At 43.3% G+C, this 16,643-nt stretch overlaps 1 protein-coding gene across 3 annotated transcripts in view; it reads left to right on the forward strand.

Moving 5' to 3' along the window:
* The window catches only part of PTPRG (protein tyrosine phosphatase receptor type G), a 739,476-nt gene that overhangs the window by 220,535 nt on the left and 502,298 nt on the right, over positions 1–16,643 (forward strand). The gene's annotated exons all lie outside the window — the stretch shown is intronic.

The raw sequence follows: 16,643 nt of genomic DNA on the forward strand, positions 1-16,643 counted from the left end.
ATCACTGTCTATATCTAAATAAACATTTTATTTGAAAAGGGCAGAGGGTTTAAAAATCCTAAGTGTTTAGATTATGGTCCCTGAAGTTTAGTCACAGACAGTGGTAACGTATTACTTTGGACATACTTTGTTTCAAAGGAGTACTGTTTATTTTAGGCTTTTCTTTTAAACGAGGAGAGGTAAACATGACACTTAAAAGTGGGAACGTAGTCTTCTAATCTGGGGGAGTGAATTTTGTGCAAGGAGCGCGCGCTTCCACAGCTGGCACATGCCGCCCCGAGTGAGATCCTGTTCCTCAGGTTATTCAGGACTTCACTCTGAGCAGTGCTTTCCTGTTACCATCAGGGTCACTGTGCCCACTGGGTTTTCATCTGCTGTTTACTCAGGTGGATGGTGTCCACTTGGGTGTGAAGAGTTTACAGGCTGCACCTGAGCTCAGTAGGGTGAATTAATGGGATCACCTGGCTAAGTCTCTCCTGGGCAGTGGAGGACTGAGAGTGGCTGCCCTCTCCCCATCTCACACCTGCACTGCGGGAAGCCTGAGGACTGATTGTTTTCCTGTTGACTGAGAAGGTCTTTATCCACTGAGGTTTCAGGATGTACTGCTGGGTGGTGGGCTACTAGGGTTTGTATGGTCAGGCCACTGCAGATGGCTGTCCTCTTGCTCTCTGTCCATCCCCTGCTGGACCAGTGCCTGCCTCACCTATACCCTACTCACATGACTGACCAGCCTACTTACTTCTCCCCGGCCCCAGCTGGTGAATGTTCTTTATCGAAGGGGCGTGAGGGGCGTGTCCCTCTACTCGTTTCCTTGGTAACCAATGAGCCCACCTGATGTCAATTCCCCTATAAATGGCAATCTCCTCCCCCCCAGTCCTGGGAGTGAAGATAGCTGCCACATCCTGCCCGCTGTCTGCCGTACATGGTTGGGTGTCGCTCCAGGACCTCGCTTCAGACTTGTAAGCTCCCCTTATCCGTTAAACCACTGATGTCTCTGTTGCTGACTCCGCACTCGCTCTTTGGCTTTAAAGCTGGCCAAGCCCAGGGCTTGTAGGCCTGCTGGGTGCTGCTTAACAGGTTGCTGATTTCTTCCCTGCATTCTTTTTGTCCCAGGGTACATGTGAGAGCCATCTTGTCTTCACCGCTATCCTAAGACCCTGTTTATCATGAACTTGCAGTTGAGTGAAAAGTGTTTTCGTCCAGTTGTTTGGATTAAACTCAAACTTGATGGCAAAACTCAGACTAGATACTATTTTACTGAAAACATCAATATTGAGTTTATTTCAGCTTTGAGAGTTAGAATCAGAACTATCATGGAGGACAGAATTACTGATGCTGTGTTACTGAACTTCATGGTAAAGTATGGATTAAATATTCTTTTTTTTTTTTTTTTTTTTTTGCGGTACACGGGCCTCTCACCGCCGCGGCCTCTCCCGTTGCGGAGCACAGGCTCCGGACGCGCAGGCTCAGCGGCCATGGCTCACGGGCCCAGCTGCTCCGCTGCATGTGGGATCTTCCCAGACCGGGGCACGAACCCGCGCTCCCCGCATCGGCAGGCGGACTCTCAACCACTGCGCTACCAGGGAAGCCCTGGATTAAATATTCTTTTGTAAGGTTATGAATATATAATTTCCATACATGTACATGTGACAAAGTACATCTGGAATAGAAGCTTTATAGCTACTTACTTTGCCATTGATTTCACAGTTAGCTTCACCAAGACTTCTCAGCCTCTGAATCCCTTCCATCTCTAAAATTTTTTGCCTTCTCTGATTTTTTTGGTAATTTTTTTCCCTGAAATTCAGTTTTTCACGTTGTGATTTAATTATTTTATCTAAGAAAGTATGTCCAAATAAGTCATTCATCTTTGCCATAAGTAGGTAAAATGATTGATTTGTTAACTCTTTGTATATCAGTAAGATAAAGTACATGTAAAATTCTTGGTTGTAATGAATTACAAATCAGCACCTCTTTTTTCCTCTTACTGTGTTAAGATGAGACATGGGTCATCAGTGTAAAACAATAACAGCCCAGTCAGTTGTTGCTGTGTTGCTGAATTATCCATGAAGTAGGGGAAAGAAATATGATGTGATTTTTATTATTTGATTTTACTTCTCTGCATGTATTTGTGTATAATAAATCCTGAGCTCTTAGATCTCAAGCTTTGAGGGTGGCTTTGAGGAGCCAGAAAACAACTTTTTTCAGTGAGCAGGACAGTCAGCATTGACCTCGGATACTTAGAATGTCTTGTCTCTTAGGTTTGTAACTCAGGCTTGCTCCCACAGAGGCTGGGAAATGATTTCCCACTGTAAAGATGAGTTCCCTGAGACACGTTTTTCCAACTTTGATTCAACATCATCAAGTAACTTGAACTAAAATGATCCTGTTACATAAATAATGTGCTTGAGACAGAGATTGGGCAGGTATCTGTAACAGTTTGAGGTTCTCGGGACTGCTTTATTTATAATAAATGTATTTGTACTCCATATCCAGTGATTATTCTACAAACTGCAGGTCTCTATGCTACGTTGAGATGTTGTTTAAGGCGCTCTCTTGTGTGCAGAGGTATTATTTATTCATGAATTTATTTTAATCTCATCCCACTTTTTGGATTTAGTTAATGATTTGCAGAGCTTTAAGAGAAGAGGAAGGCAGAAAAATACATATTTAATGCATCTTCATGAATAATAGGGAGGATCATGAGTTCTAGAGGCTGAAATGCCTTGGTTATTAGAACTCATCTTTCTGCTTGGGTTGCTGTGACCTCAAGAGTACAGCGGTTTTGTGGGACCAGGGTGAGAGGATCTGTAGCCTTACAGTTGGTGCAGTGTCACCAAGGAGGGCTCTGGCAGCACAAGCCCCTTCCTCAGCCCAGGAGACTTCATGGCTTTCTTCAGCCTTGAGCCTCCCCTTGGTGGCCTCATGAGGGCACATGTCACGTTTCTCTCAGCTCTTGGCCCTTCCCGCCAATGAATTCAGCAATTTGGGTTCACATCTCAGGTGTGCTCTTCACTTTCTCTTTTCTTCCATTTTCCATGGAACGTTTTTCTGTCTCTCTTCTTCGCCTAGCCCACTGCTTACAATTCATTCATTAAATAGAAAATTGAAAGAGAGGCTTTGAGAGTGGCACAAGAAATAGAAACTAACGGAGGAAAGGTCTCTGAGATTGAGTGGTCGTGAGTATTGGCATCTCAAGATTTGTTTCTCTTGCTGCAGCCCATCCTTTCCCTACGTTCCCTTTTCGTCCCCAGTCTACACGGTTCAAGTAAGGCTGTGCATCATAGTGATCAGAACAGGCGTGGCCACTTAACAATGGTGGTTTTAAAACTGATTGTGTGTCCCAAGAAAGACTAATGAGTGTCTTACTTTAGTTTGCTTGTGGACCCTACCAGAGAGTTTCTCTTCTTTTGCATGTTTTTCTTATCCAAAGGAGAGTGTGTTGCAGTTTTGGCTTTGTGAGGGCAGCTTCTTGGCCTGAAAATTAGAAAGAGAATCAGAGCCTCGATGATACCTCTGCAGCCTCTGGAACCAGCTATACCTGAAGCCTCATGCCTTAAACTTTCCAATTACTTAAGTCAGTTAATTCCTTTTTTTCTCCTCTTTATCCCCTTAGGTTTATGTCCCTTTTAATCAAAAGCTACCCAAGTATTACACTAGGGAGAGGGGCACACACAGTCACTGATTTAGAAAAACAACAAGCAGCTACTATTCCCAGCACAGGGCCGTAACCTGCAAATTGACAGGAGTCCACGTACAGCTCTCTGTATGCTGTCTACTTGTCTTTTCTGTGGCAGCCACCATTACCATCACCCCACCCTCCTTTGCCGGTTTGCTTTTAGCTGAACAGATCAAAATTAATTCCAAGTTTGGCTAGGTTGTGAAAAAAGAAACTGTGAATCATCTGCTCTCTGTTTCTCCCTGCCATATAGAAATAAACATCTTTTTGATTATTCTGTTGTAGCAAAACTGAAGTTTTTCCATGTCATGTTGAAGTTGTTTCCACCAGATATCTTGTTGTAGTAAACTGATTGCCACAGAGGAGGTGACATCCCCCAAAGTGGATAATGATGCAGGTTCTGTGTATCTGCTTAGCGCCGAAGGCTCACTTTTGTGTTCAGTTTGCTCAAGTGCCTCATGGCTCTATGAGCACAGAAGATGATTTTGGAGAAATGCTTTTATTTAAATCCTATCTTTTTTTTTTTTTTTTTTTTTTGTGGCCACACCTCACAGCATGTGGGATCTTAGTTCCCCAACCAGGGATTGAACCCGTGCCCCTTGCAGTGGAAGCACAGAGTCTTAACCACTGGACTGCCAGGGAAGTCCCTAAATCCTATTTTTTTTCCCACGACTTTTTGCTGTTTTCTATACCCACCCCCATTTTACCTGTTTTTAAAATCAATAAAATTTATGATGATTAATTATTATGGACTTGTCTTTTTTTTTAAAAGAATGTGCTAGATTTACTAATATTTTTAAAATTCTCCTTTATTTTTCTATTGCCATCTGTTCATTTAAATTTTCTCAGATTGTTTACGGTTCCAGATTTCCCTCCATACATTTTCTGGCATTAGGCTCTCCTTTTCTGACACAATAGGTCCGGCTTTCAAACATCTAGCCCCTGTGTCACTTGACTTTCTCAGTAGTCAACACACCGCCTATGCCTTCCGAAGTCTTTCCTCTCTTAGGTCTTTGAGCAGATGTTTACTGTTCAAATATTTTGTTGTTTGGGTGTAAAGAAAATTGAAATGTAAGACGTCAGCGATAGCATGCTTTGCTTACACCCGAGCAGATTGCTGCCTGCCAGTGAAATACGCAAACGTCCTTAAAACGTGGAGCGTTCCCCTTCTGCATTTTAACCATAATCTACAGGTTGTATACTCTGAAAAATGAGTTAAATTCATCAGGTTATGATGAAGATTTTCGTTGCACCCGGAGCATATCTAAAAACTGGTGTATTTATTTTCTGAATTGGTTTACAACAGCGGGACCTTTCCTGGTGATGGACTGAGGCTTCACCGTAGGAATGGGAAAGGAATTTGGGTATGTTTTATACTCTATCATTTCTGGTTCATGTATTAGTGATGGTATTTGGTCATGGTATGAATGGCTAAAATGAATGGGTAGTAAGTTATTGATGTTGTAAAATCAACTGGGAATGTGACATCGCTCTTGGTAGTAGTAATGGCTTGAGTAGTCTCAGTGACCAGCATTCGTGGTACGTCTAATGCATACCTGACACTGTGCCCAGGGTCTCATTTAATCCTTCAGCCAACTGCATGTATTGATCCCTATGATGGCCCCATTTTAGAGATGAGGGGACTGAGGCTGAAAGTGGTTAACTAGCTTTCCTAGGTCATACAACTAATAAGTAGTGGAGCTGGGGTTTCAGCTTTGATGGTCTGAGTCCACTGTCCCTGAATTGCACGTCTTTGTGGTGTAGACCTTAAGAGCACAGGCTGTGAAGGTGAGCAGGACTTAGAGTCACTAAATCTTAGTGTTTTCATCTGTAGAAAGTAGATGGGAATAGTATCTACCTTCCAAGTGTGGAGAGGTTAAATGACAAAGTACAGTTGCCTGGCTGGTAAGTGCTCAGTAAATACCAGCTGTTATCTTTATAATTAAGGCTATTGATTAGTGTTGTACTATAGAACTTTATATATACTGTGCCTTCCCCTGCCCCATGATGAAGAGGCCTCTGAATAGTAAGAGTTCACTATGGCTTTGAGTGTAGTCGTATCTTTGGGATAGATAATGCATCACTACCTCTGTTGTACATGATATATTAAATAATTGAACAGCAGTAGATTTCTCCTTAACTTTATTCAGATTTCATCCTTGGCCCGTTCCCCACTAGCCAAAATGAGGAGAAATTTGTACCTCGATCCCTCAAGTTGAAAGTGGGCATTAATATTAGCAAATTCCCCTTAATAATCATCACATTAAATTTGATGACCAGAGGGGACATCCTTATAGCTTATAACTGAAAATAATGTCTCTGGGGGACAAGGGAGCGTTCCCAAATGTTAACCATTGAGCGAGATAAAAAGAGACTGGAGACCTGGGAGGCTGATGTTTGGTGTTATTAATCCTATGGTCCACACGCAGGTAACTGGCTTTGGGTTTCCAGAACATCGGTGGTTCTTTAATCTTCGCTGCCGAAATAGAAACAAAGATTGTAGAAACCTGTCCTGGAGCAAAGATTATTGATACTTTTTCCTCTCACATGACTCCAAACAAAAGAAGATTGTGATAAATAATGGCTCTGATTCTTGGGGTTATTGAGGAGGAATCATTAAATTCAGCAGCCGGGAGAGTTGATAGCTGCCCATTTAAGAGCCTGGATGGGCAGAACTTGGTTCCTTGGGGCAAATGAAGCTGTGTAGTTGCTTCGAAAGGACCAACGTTGGCCTGCTGGCCTCCGGTTGAGAGTGAATGTTTGGCAGGAGTCAGAGAGGAGTGTGGAAGTGGCATCTTCATGCTTCTTGATCACGTCTGGAGGCTCTCATGGTTAGCCTGCCTGCTTCTCTTCATGGCTGAATTCTCTCCCTCCAGATCTCAAGGTCAATGTAGATTGTTAAGTGTAGCCCCTCCAGAGCGCTCTTACCTTTGTATGTCACCTTGTGTGTGTTGTTGCTATTACCTTGTTTATTGTTTTTGTCTCTTACTAGACACCAAGGTGAGGACTTTATCTCTCCACTATTACCTTGTTTATTGTTTTTGTCTCTCTTACTAGACACCAAGGTGAGGACTTTATCTCTCCACTGTCTACTCAGGATCGATACAGGGCCTGCTGGCACCTACTAGGCACTCAAAGCGCTTTCGAGAACGAACATCAGTGATTCGTTAACTCCGTACGTTTTTATGGGTCATTGTTTTCTTCCAGGTGAAGGGTTAGTTTTTGGACCCAACTTTATATACATGGAAGATATCAAGGTGAAGGGCTATAGGAAAAGGTAGAAAGCAAGTCCCTGTTCTGTCAGGTTATTAAAGGCCGGGGATCACGTGCATGTTCATGTTACTCCCAGGGGCTAAGATGTCCATCGTCAACTCTGAGCCTGGTTTCCATTTTGTCCCTGAAATGCAGAGATGATACCTACTGTGTTGCAGTCTTCCCCTGAGGACTAAATGATGTAGTGGATTTCATTGATGCTGAGTTCTTTTTTCTTCACGTTGTCATATCTCTGAAATACAGATATAATTTCCGTTTAGTAGTGTTTGAAAACTGTTGTCTGGGGCTTTTATTTTTTAACATTTGAACATCACTGAAATTGGGATGAGTCCGCTTACAATTTAATGGTGTCTTCAACTTCATGAACTAAGGTAATTATGGGAGGCATATCGTTGTTAGATCTATAAATGTCTGTTTCCTTATCTTTGTCCTCAGTAACAAAGGAGAAGAGATTGTTGGTACACATACCTCTATGAGAAAGAAAGGCACCTTCCTGTGGAAGGAGAAGCATAGGCCTGGGAACTGGGAGGCTGGGTCCTTTCTGGGGTCAGCTTTAACCAGTAATCATTTCCCCTTCCTCTGCCCTCCTTTATCAATCAAGGTTCCAGTTTTTCGGATTGGCCAAGAGGTTCCCTCTGTAGCGCCACTGATTGCCAGTGGCTCATTGGAGTTCTGTGTTCAGAGTTGTGAAGCCAAGCCCCGGGTCTCTAGGCAGATTCAGAATCGGTCAGTGCTGACTGCTGGGAGCCTGATGTGGAGAAGGTCTCTTAAGAGTGGCCTCTATTTCCATTTCTGGGTTCCCTAATCTCCAGCTCTAATTTTTAATGTCACAGAGAGAGAAAGAAGATGACCGGGGGCAGGGGGTGTGGCGGAGAGGAGAAAGGAGGGAAGAAAGGAAGGTGGAAGGAAGGAAGGAGGAAGAGAAGAGAAAGAAAAGAAAAACAGGATCTATGGAATTTTCCCAGCATAAAGTCAAAGAAGTTAGGGATTTTGAGACTGTCTGCTGAGTCCAAACCTACAGTGATTTGGTTGGGACATTATGGTCACACACTTTTTTTTCTTCCTTCTTAAAATATTTCTCTGCATTTTAACACAGATAATCACATGAATAAATTCTTATAGGAATAAACTTTTTCCACAGACTCACCTTGCCCAGCATAGTACAGGGCTTCTTAAGGGTTTACTGGCTGTGATGTGGGAAAGAAATATTTCAGGTGATTGTGGAAAGTAATGGACACAACTGGAAATGTATATTCGAAGTCAACATTCTAGACCCCCTTCTCTCCCATGTAAGTTCCCACCAAAATACTGTATGTGACAGTAAATGACAACTAGTTAATTTTTTTCGTAGTTAAGAAAGGTTCATTAGGCATTGAAAATAGTGTCAGGCGTGAAATTACTTTATCAGTGTAGCGCTGGTTGAAATCATTTGCAACTTACTGCCCTTCCTCTGAGGCTTGTGTACAAAACCTGGCCCAAATGGGAATAAAAAATCTTCAGTCACTTTGCATTTTAAAAAGCCTATTCTTGGGACTTCCCTGGCGGTCCAGGGGTTAAGACTCCATGCTCCCAGTGCAGGGGGCCCAGGTTCGAGCCCTGGTCGAGCGCGCCACCCCCAAATATATATACGTGCATATATATGTGTATATATATATAAAGCCTGTTTTTGACTACCCTCCTGAGGCACTCAGAGTGGTGCTGTTGCTTTAAAATTCTTTAATCTTTTTAGCTTTACCTTTGTATTGCAAGGGGCCCTTAGGGAACGTTGTTTGTTTTCATTTGTAAATGTTTTCAGTTTATATTTAGCTCAAAAATAGCCAGTCTGGTAACTCAAGAATGGGATCCAAGGACTTGACTAGTGAGTTAAATAACCTGCTTTTATGGATGAGCTACAGCTAGAGCATAAAGTAGTCAGTGGAACAACTGGAAGCATCCTGGGCCTTCGGGTGCATGTCGACAAGGCAGCGCTGTGTAGTCAGGTCTGCCTCTGTTCCTGAGCACAGTTCCCATCAGCGCTAGAGCTGGAAACTTGGAGGGTTTCTTGATCTTTTATACTTTCCCTCCAACTAGTAGGGATGTGAACATTTTAAAAATATAAACATTTTAAATAGTTTTAAGTTTATGGAAACATTGAGAAGATCTCCAGTTTTTGCTGTTATAGACCTCTTTATATTAGTTTGGTACATTTGTCGTAACTAGTGAGCCAGAGTTGATCCATTGTTATTAAACTCCCTGCTTACTCAGATCCTTACTTTTAACCTAATGTCCTTTCCTGTTCTCGGATCCCATCCAGGATACTGCATTACATTTAGTTGTCGTGTCTCCTGAGCTTCCTCTGGGTTGTGACAGTTTCTCAGACTTTGCTTTTTTCTGATGATCTTGACAGTTTTCAGGAATACTTGTCAAGTACTTCATAGAATATCCTTAAATTTGGGTTTGTCTGGTGTTTTTTCTCATGATTGGATTGGGGTTGCAGGTTTTTGGGTGGAAGGTCACAGAAGTACCATGTTCATTACATTGTATCAAGGGTACATGCTGTCAACACGGTTTATGACTGTTGATGTTGATCTTGGTCACATGGCAGTGTTCCGTAAATTTCTTCACTGTAATTTTATCCCCGCGCCCCCCTACACACACACTCTCCTCTTCGGAGGGAATCAGTCATTAAGGAGTAGGGAGTTATGCTCTATCCTCTTGAAAGTACCATCCCCCCACCCCAAACAGTAAGTGTATTGATTAATAAGGAATTAAATTCTTAATTTGAGAGGTAAAATGCTTCTTAATTTGGGAGGTGGTATCCTATCACAGTTAAGAGTGAAGATGATGAACCCACACCAGCGGGGTGTGAAGTCTAACTCTACTCATTCCTGGCCGTGTAATAGGGGCTCATAATTTAGCAAACATGAAATGAAATAATCTATGGTTCAGTGCTTAACCCAGGACCTGGCAAATTCTTAATATATATCACTTAGTAAATATTGTTGTGATTATATAAACAAACTAGTTTCCACATGTGTGGTGTTAAATTGATCCGATGTGTTTTTTTCATAGAGCCGGTTTTGTACAAGGTGGTAGGGTTTACAGGTGAGTGAAGACAGGTGACAGAGTCCTGCAGCCCCAATTTCAAAAATAAGAACAATCAAAAAAGAAACTATGGTTTAAAAATATCCTGAGCCGTGGTAGAGGATAGAGTTTTTATGAGAAGGGGAGTACGTGTAGAGACTCATTACGTAGATTGTCAGGTATGCATATCGGTGTCCTAGCTGCTTAAGAGGTTGTGCGTTCATTCATTCATTCATTCATTCATTCATTTTTGGCTGCATTGGGTCTTCGTTGCTGTGCACGGGCTTTCTGTAGTTGCGGCGAGCGGGGGCTACTCTTCGTTGCAGTGCACGGGCTTCTCATTGTGGTGGCTTCTCTTGTTCCAGAGCATGGGCTCCAGGTACGCGGGCTTCAGTAGTTGCGGCACGCAGGCTCAGTAGTTGTGGCTCACGGGATCTAGAGCACAGGCTCAGTAGTTTTGGTGCACGGGCTTAGTTGCTCTGCGGCATGTAGGATCTTCCCGGACCAGGGCTCGAACCCGTGTCCCCTGCATCGGCAGGTGGATTCTTAACCACTGCACCACCAGGGAAGCCCAGGTTGTGCACTCTTGGTGATGTTGCCTCCGAAGTCTAAGAGTTCCCTGTGAGCATGTCCCGGCTCTTCCTCCCATCTCTCAGGATTGGTGTTTCAAGCTGAAGGAAGAACGTAAAGGTTCGCTGAGGTGATAGGAGTAGGGCCAGGACAGTGACCTGTGGTGTGGACATAACTGTGTGCAGCTCCTTTATGGAAGGAGAAAGGTCAGAAGGAAGCCGCAATTTGTTCAAAGCAATGTTTGTGATGTTCCTGGGGGGAGCCACTACCCCAGCACTGCTGGTTTCAGCGTCTCTCTGGGAAGTGACTTCCTGGTGAGGTAAAAAGTGTGTGACCAGCTGCTCCTACAAACAGATGCATTTGCAGCTCAGGGAAGTGCCTGTGAGGTGGGAAATGGCTCCTGACTGCTTAATTTAGCTTCAAAAGCATGTGTATTTTCTTTTTCCTTTTTTTTTTTTTTTTTACGCGTTACGTGGGCCTCTCACTGTCGTGGCCTCTCCCGTTGCGGAGCAACAGGCTCCAGATGTGCAGACCCAGCGGCCATGGCTCACGGGCCCAGCCGCTCCGCAGCATGTGGGATCTTCCTGGACTGGGGCACGAACCCGCGTCCCCTGCATCGGCAGGCGGACTCTCAACCACTGCGCCACCAGGGAAGCCCAGCATGTATATTTTCATGATACTCCCCACTGGTCTGTACTTGGAGGGTACACGGATGTGTGTGTGTGTGTGTGTGTGTGTGTGCACACCCGTGTACTCTGCAGATAAAGACCATTGGGGAAGAGGGGGAGGAAGAAGGCGGCATTGGTTACAGGAATCACCCATGAGAGGTGCAAGCAACAGAAACTCAACCCAAGTTGCTTTCAGCCGTAAAGGGAAAGAATAAACTTTGTGTTGTCCTCAGTTTTGGTTGGTTCCAACAGCCCAAGAGTGTGGTGAGGGACTATGTTTATATCTGTCTCTGGGCTCTGCCACCGACAGTGTCCGCATTATCCTAAAACCAGCTCCCCATCATAATGGCAGCATTGCTGCCCACAGAAGCTGGTTATCTTAGGCTAACTGAAGTCCATCTGCAACTGGGAAAGCCGGGTGTAACCTTTAAAAATATTTTTTAAAGTGTGGAAGTGATCAGTAACACGCAGAAGTAGAGAGAGTAGTGTCATAAGCCCCCGTGTACTCATTACACACCTTGGGTGGAAAAATTTTTAATCATTAGGCCATGATTTGGATGGGGAAGACCCAGAGTAAATCCAGGATTGCCACCCAGAGGTGCTGAAATAGATCTTGGGAAGTTGACCAGAGAGAAGCTGAAGCCCACCGCAGATACCATGGACACCGAGGGAGGCCAGCCCTGTTAGGTGTGTCGGGCAGGGCTTGTTTAATAGTAATACATTGTGCTACACAGGAAGTGGTCCCAGCTGTTCTCTTCCTTGTTCATGTCTGCATTTTGGAGAAAGTTGACCATATTTTCATTGTAGGCGTGGCTTCCTCTATCAGTAGGATAACTGTATACATTCTGGTGGAAACCTGTTAATCCAGATTTAATTATTAATTATGCCTCCTTTCATTCTCAGAATCGATTTGCTTTGGATGATAAATTGTATGAGTTAACTAAGTTAGCCCCTGATAGAAACTCCCGTTATCTGATTCCATGACTGTCTGGCTTTTTGGAGTGCCGCTTCCTAGGACACCAGTTTTACAGCAGGAGGGCTAAATGGACGTGGTCATGGCATGAAGAATGCCAGTTTGGACTTCCCTGGTGGTGCAGTGATTAAGAATCCACCTGCCAGTGCAGGGGACATGGGTTCAAGCCCTGGTCTGGGAAGATCCCACATGCCGTGGAGCAACTAAGCCCTTGCGCCACAACTACTGAGCCTGCACTCTAGAGCCCGCAAGCCACAACTACTGAAGCCCGCATGCCTAGAGCCCGTGCTCCACAACAAGAGAAGCCACTGCAATGAGAAGCCCACGCACCATACAAAGAGTAGCCTCCGCTCGCCACAACTAGAGAAAGCCCGTATGCAGCAACAAAGACCCAACACAGCCAAAAATAAATGAATAAATAAAGTAAATTAAAAAAAAAAAAAAGGCAGTTAAACTTGGCAAGTGATGTGGGGGGTACTGGGGGACCTGGGACAGCCAGGCCCAGTCTAAAGGTATTCAAGTTCAGATTTGCTCGGGACCCATGCTGGATACAAAAACATACCTGCAAGCTAAATTCATATCGTGGGCCCCTGGTGTATTCATCTTCCTCTTTATAGGGAACTGTTAATGATCGAGACCCCGAGAAGAAGGCAGACTGGGGCTCACAGGCCAAATTCATCTGTCTGTTTTGTAAATAAAATGTTACTGGAACGCAGCCGCAGCCATCTGTTTGTATATTGTCCCTGCTGCTTTGGCATCATAGACAGAGACAGAGCCTAAAATATTTACAGTCAGGCCCTTCCAGAAAGTTTGCTGACTCCCGTTCTTGAGCAGTGCTGTCCATTAGAAATATCATGTGAGCCATAAATATGGGTCACATAAGTGATTTAAATTTTTCTAGTGGCTGCATTAGAAGAGTTAAAAAAAAAAAAAAAAGCAGGTGAAATTAAATGTAGTATATTTTATTCAACCCAGTATCTCCAAAATATTATCATTTCAACATGGAATCGATCCAGAAATTATCAGTGAGATGTTTTACCTGCTCTTTTTCCTTCTAAGTCTTGGAAATCCAGTGTGTATCACACACTGTAATGATATCTCACTTTGGACTAAGCCACATTTCAAATGCCTAATTGACCACAGGTGGCTAATAGCCACCATAGTGGACGATGTGGTTCTAGAAGTTATGCCTGAAGCCTTTCTCAGAGCCTACAACAACACACAGTACCTTTTCAACTTACTTTCATATTTTATTGCACAGCTGATGAGATTTTTTTTTCCTGAAATTCTTTTTCTCATTGCTTCCTGAATGTTGCTTTTTTTTTTTTTAAACCAAGAACACAGTGTTGGAATGTGAGCATCCTGTGGTCAGCTAGGCTCTTTCACTGGGCGACATGGAGCCTAGGACTAGCTTCCTGGTGCTCGGAAATCATTTTTTCCTCAAGAAGTTTAAAAATGTCTATTTTTCCTGATCTTCTGGGTCTCTTAGAATAATCACCAAGCATTTGGGAAGTTAAAAGCAGCAACTCCAGGGTCTTTTGTACTTCCTCTAGGACATAGCTGTCAGGTATGAAAAATCTACCATGGCTGGACCCATTTGTTGTATTAATCACTACCTTTCCCTTGGAGTTGATTTATGGTTCAGTGGGAAATTCTGGAAAATGCATCGTGCAGACACGTTCATTCATGGAGAAAGATTGGAATGCAGAATTGAAGAAGAACAGTGTCCAAGGCCCCTGGGTAAAAATGTTAGGTCACTTAACTTCCCATGAGCTTTCTGTAAGTACCTTCAACCTGCCGTCCTGTGTACTGGTCTTCTAGCATCTTACACACGAGAGAAGGGGAGTCGTGTAAATTATTCCTGGCCAACTCACTATAAAAATTATTTTTGGATGAATCCCAGGTTTCCATTGTCATTTGAGGTTTGATACATAAAGACCTACTGCCCAGACCACCTTTCTTGTTAGAAGGGTGCTAAGTTTATGGGGCAATCTGGGGTTAATGGTTAGAACTAGATTAAGCATCCTCTTCACTGGGCTCTGAGCTCTGTCACCTGAATAACCCAGTTTCTTTGGCAAGGAGGGTAATCTCGGCTCTTAGCCAGACTTGGTTTGCTTTTGTATCTCCCAAAGGGTACTTCAGCCTTCTTTATCCCATTGGTACCATGTGATAGACTGCTTTCGGCAACCTCTTCTGCCAGGGGGTTAAAATAAATCTGTCTCATCAGTGCCTTTTTGTTTAAGGGTAGTTTAAAAGTGCTGATGGTTAGGTTTACTTCCTTGTTTGCTCATTCTTTATTTTTACTGCAGGAGTTATGACTTTTTTTTTTTTCTCTCTCTCAAAAAAAAAAGATGAAGATTGTATCAATGAAGATTGTATTGATTAATAAGATCAATGAAGATTGATACATCAAAAAGATGAAAAGATATTGAAAATGTACTTGGACTTTTCTGTTTCTTTGCGACTTCCCTCTCCCCAACTTTTAAAAATAGGTCTCCGAGCATCAGACGTTTGCCAAAGCAGCAGTTTTAAAGCCTAGGGTTTCCCCCTTTCCTGGCGTATGAAGGCTCCCTACCTCTCCTCTCTGCTTTGCTGACATAGGCGTTTTCCCCTTTTGGGTTTTAGTTTTATGTGAGCACATTATGAAGGGTTTGCCAGGTCCTTTGGGATAAAGATAGGTGTGTTGGTGATTTTGGCACCCGGCTTCTTTGGTGATGGGGGGCACAGGCACTGGAAATCCACAGAGACTGGATGGACCTGCAAATACTCCTCCTGAACACTGTCAGGAGAGGCCTTAGGAATTTTAAAAGGGACTCTGTCTCTTTTGCTCTAAAGCCTTGGCTCTCAACTGGGGGCAGTTTTCTTTTCAGGATGACATTTGGCAATGTCTGGAGACATTTCTGGTTCTCACAACAGGGCTGGAGCTACCAACGTCTAATGGCTAGAGGCCAGGGACGCTGTGCATCCACTATACAGAACAGCCTCCCAGAACAAAGAGGTATTTGGCTCAAATTGTTCATGGTGTTGAGGTTGAGAAGCCCTGCTATACGGGATGTTTTCTAGGATCGGGATATGGCCTGTGTGTTTCTTTCTCCTCTGTTTTTCTTTTTCTTAAAAAATACGCCAACAAGCGAAAAGCCACCAACTATATTCATAATAAATTGCCTCGTAAAGAAAATCCCAGGTCTACTCTTCCTGCAAAAAGGAGAGAGAAAAAAAAAAAATCAAAGTTGGCCCCATGGTACGAGTTAACCACTGATGACATTTTCCTCTGAGGATGGTTTTCTGGGTTAGGGTTTTCTGGGCTCTGTTAATACAGAGCCCAGAAGGTCATGAAGTCTCAGTTAAAGGGTGTCACAGATTCAGTCCCCAGATGGGCCACCCTGCTGGGAGGTATGAAGGTACAAACTGCAATTAAACCTCATGGGGTATTTACCTTGTGTTAGGAAGAAAATAAAACAGTGCTCTTCAGTCATTCTTACCAGAGGAAAACTCATAGTTTTCATTTTAATGTGTTCTCTTTTTGTGAAGGGTAGGTGTTGGATAGTAAAAAGGGGGGAAATGAATTTACAAATGTTACACTTTGCAGAGTATGACATGACCTTTTGTTTTTACCTTGTGGACTGGGTTTTCTATTAAGCTGTCGATCATATTCTCTCTCTGCCACTTCAGAAGAAAACACAGACCATTTTGCAGATTTTGGTACATGGTGAGAAAATTTGGTGGGATGATTGCTAACGTTCTGGGATGGGCCTCTGGACCTGCTTTCTTTTGAATGGACAAGTATCAGATGTATACTAAGTATAATGTTGTGTGCCCAGGCCTCTAGTAGAGCTTGCATACCATTTTTAGCCTGAGTTCATGAGACAGGAACAACTTAAATGATACTTCGGCATTACCATTTTGGTCTTTCAGAATGGAGGGAGAGAGGGAGAAAATCCAATTACAGCAAGCACACTTGATTGAATAATCCTAGAGTGGACTTTGTGGGCAATAATGGTGTTGGCAAGAAACAAAGTTGGGTTTCTAAAGTCAGTGAACGTGTCCACCTGTCAGCACAAGTGCGTGTGGGCAATATCTCCCTAGAATAATTCAAAGGCTATTTGCATTGGCTGGGTTAAAGACTTTGTTACACCGTCCCCCTCATCCATGTTCTAAATACATAGGCCCTCTCTGCTCTGTGACTCTTTTTAGATGCAGTGAGTGGAAAATTGAATTTAATGATTGAGTCCCTTTGATTTCTGAGTCGTGGAAATTCTTGTGATTTTTTGTGCTTCTGGATTTACAGTGCATCTTAATGAATATCATTTTTTTTCTTAAATGATCTTAAAAATATGATTGAGTAGTTAGTGCTGGTTACATTCATGGCCTAACGAAGGAAAAGGAGGTGACCCAATAGTTTCCCATAAGCCCTGGTTGA

The sequence above is a fragment of the Aethalodelphis obliquidens genome, unplaced genomic scaffold, assembly GCF_003676395.1.
Source record: "Aethalodelphis obliquidens isolate GAN/ISIS:26980383/991018 unplaced genomic scaffold, ASM367639v1 scaffold22, whole genome shotgun sequence".
NCBI classification, from domain to species: Eukaryota; Metazoa; Chordata; class Mammalia; order Artiodactyla; family Delphinidae; genus Aethalodelphis; species Aethalodelphis obliquidens.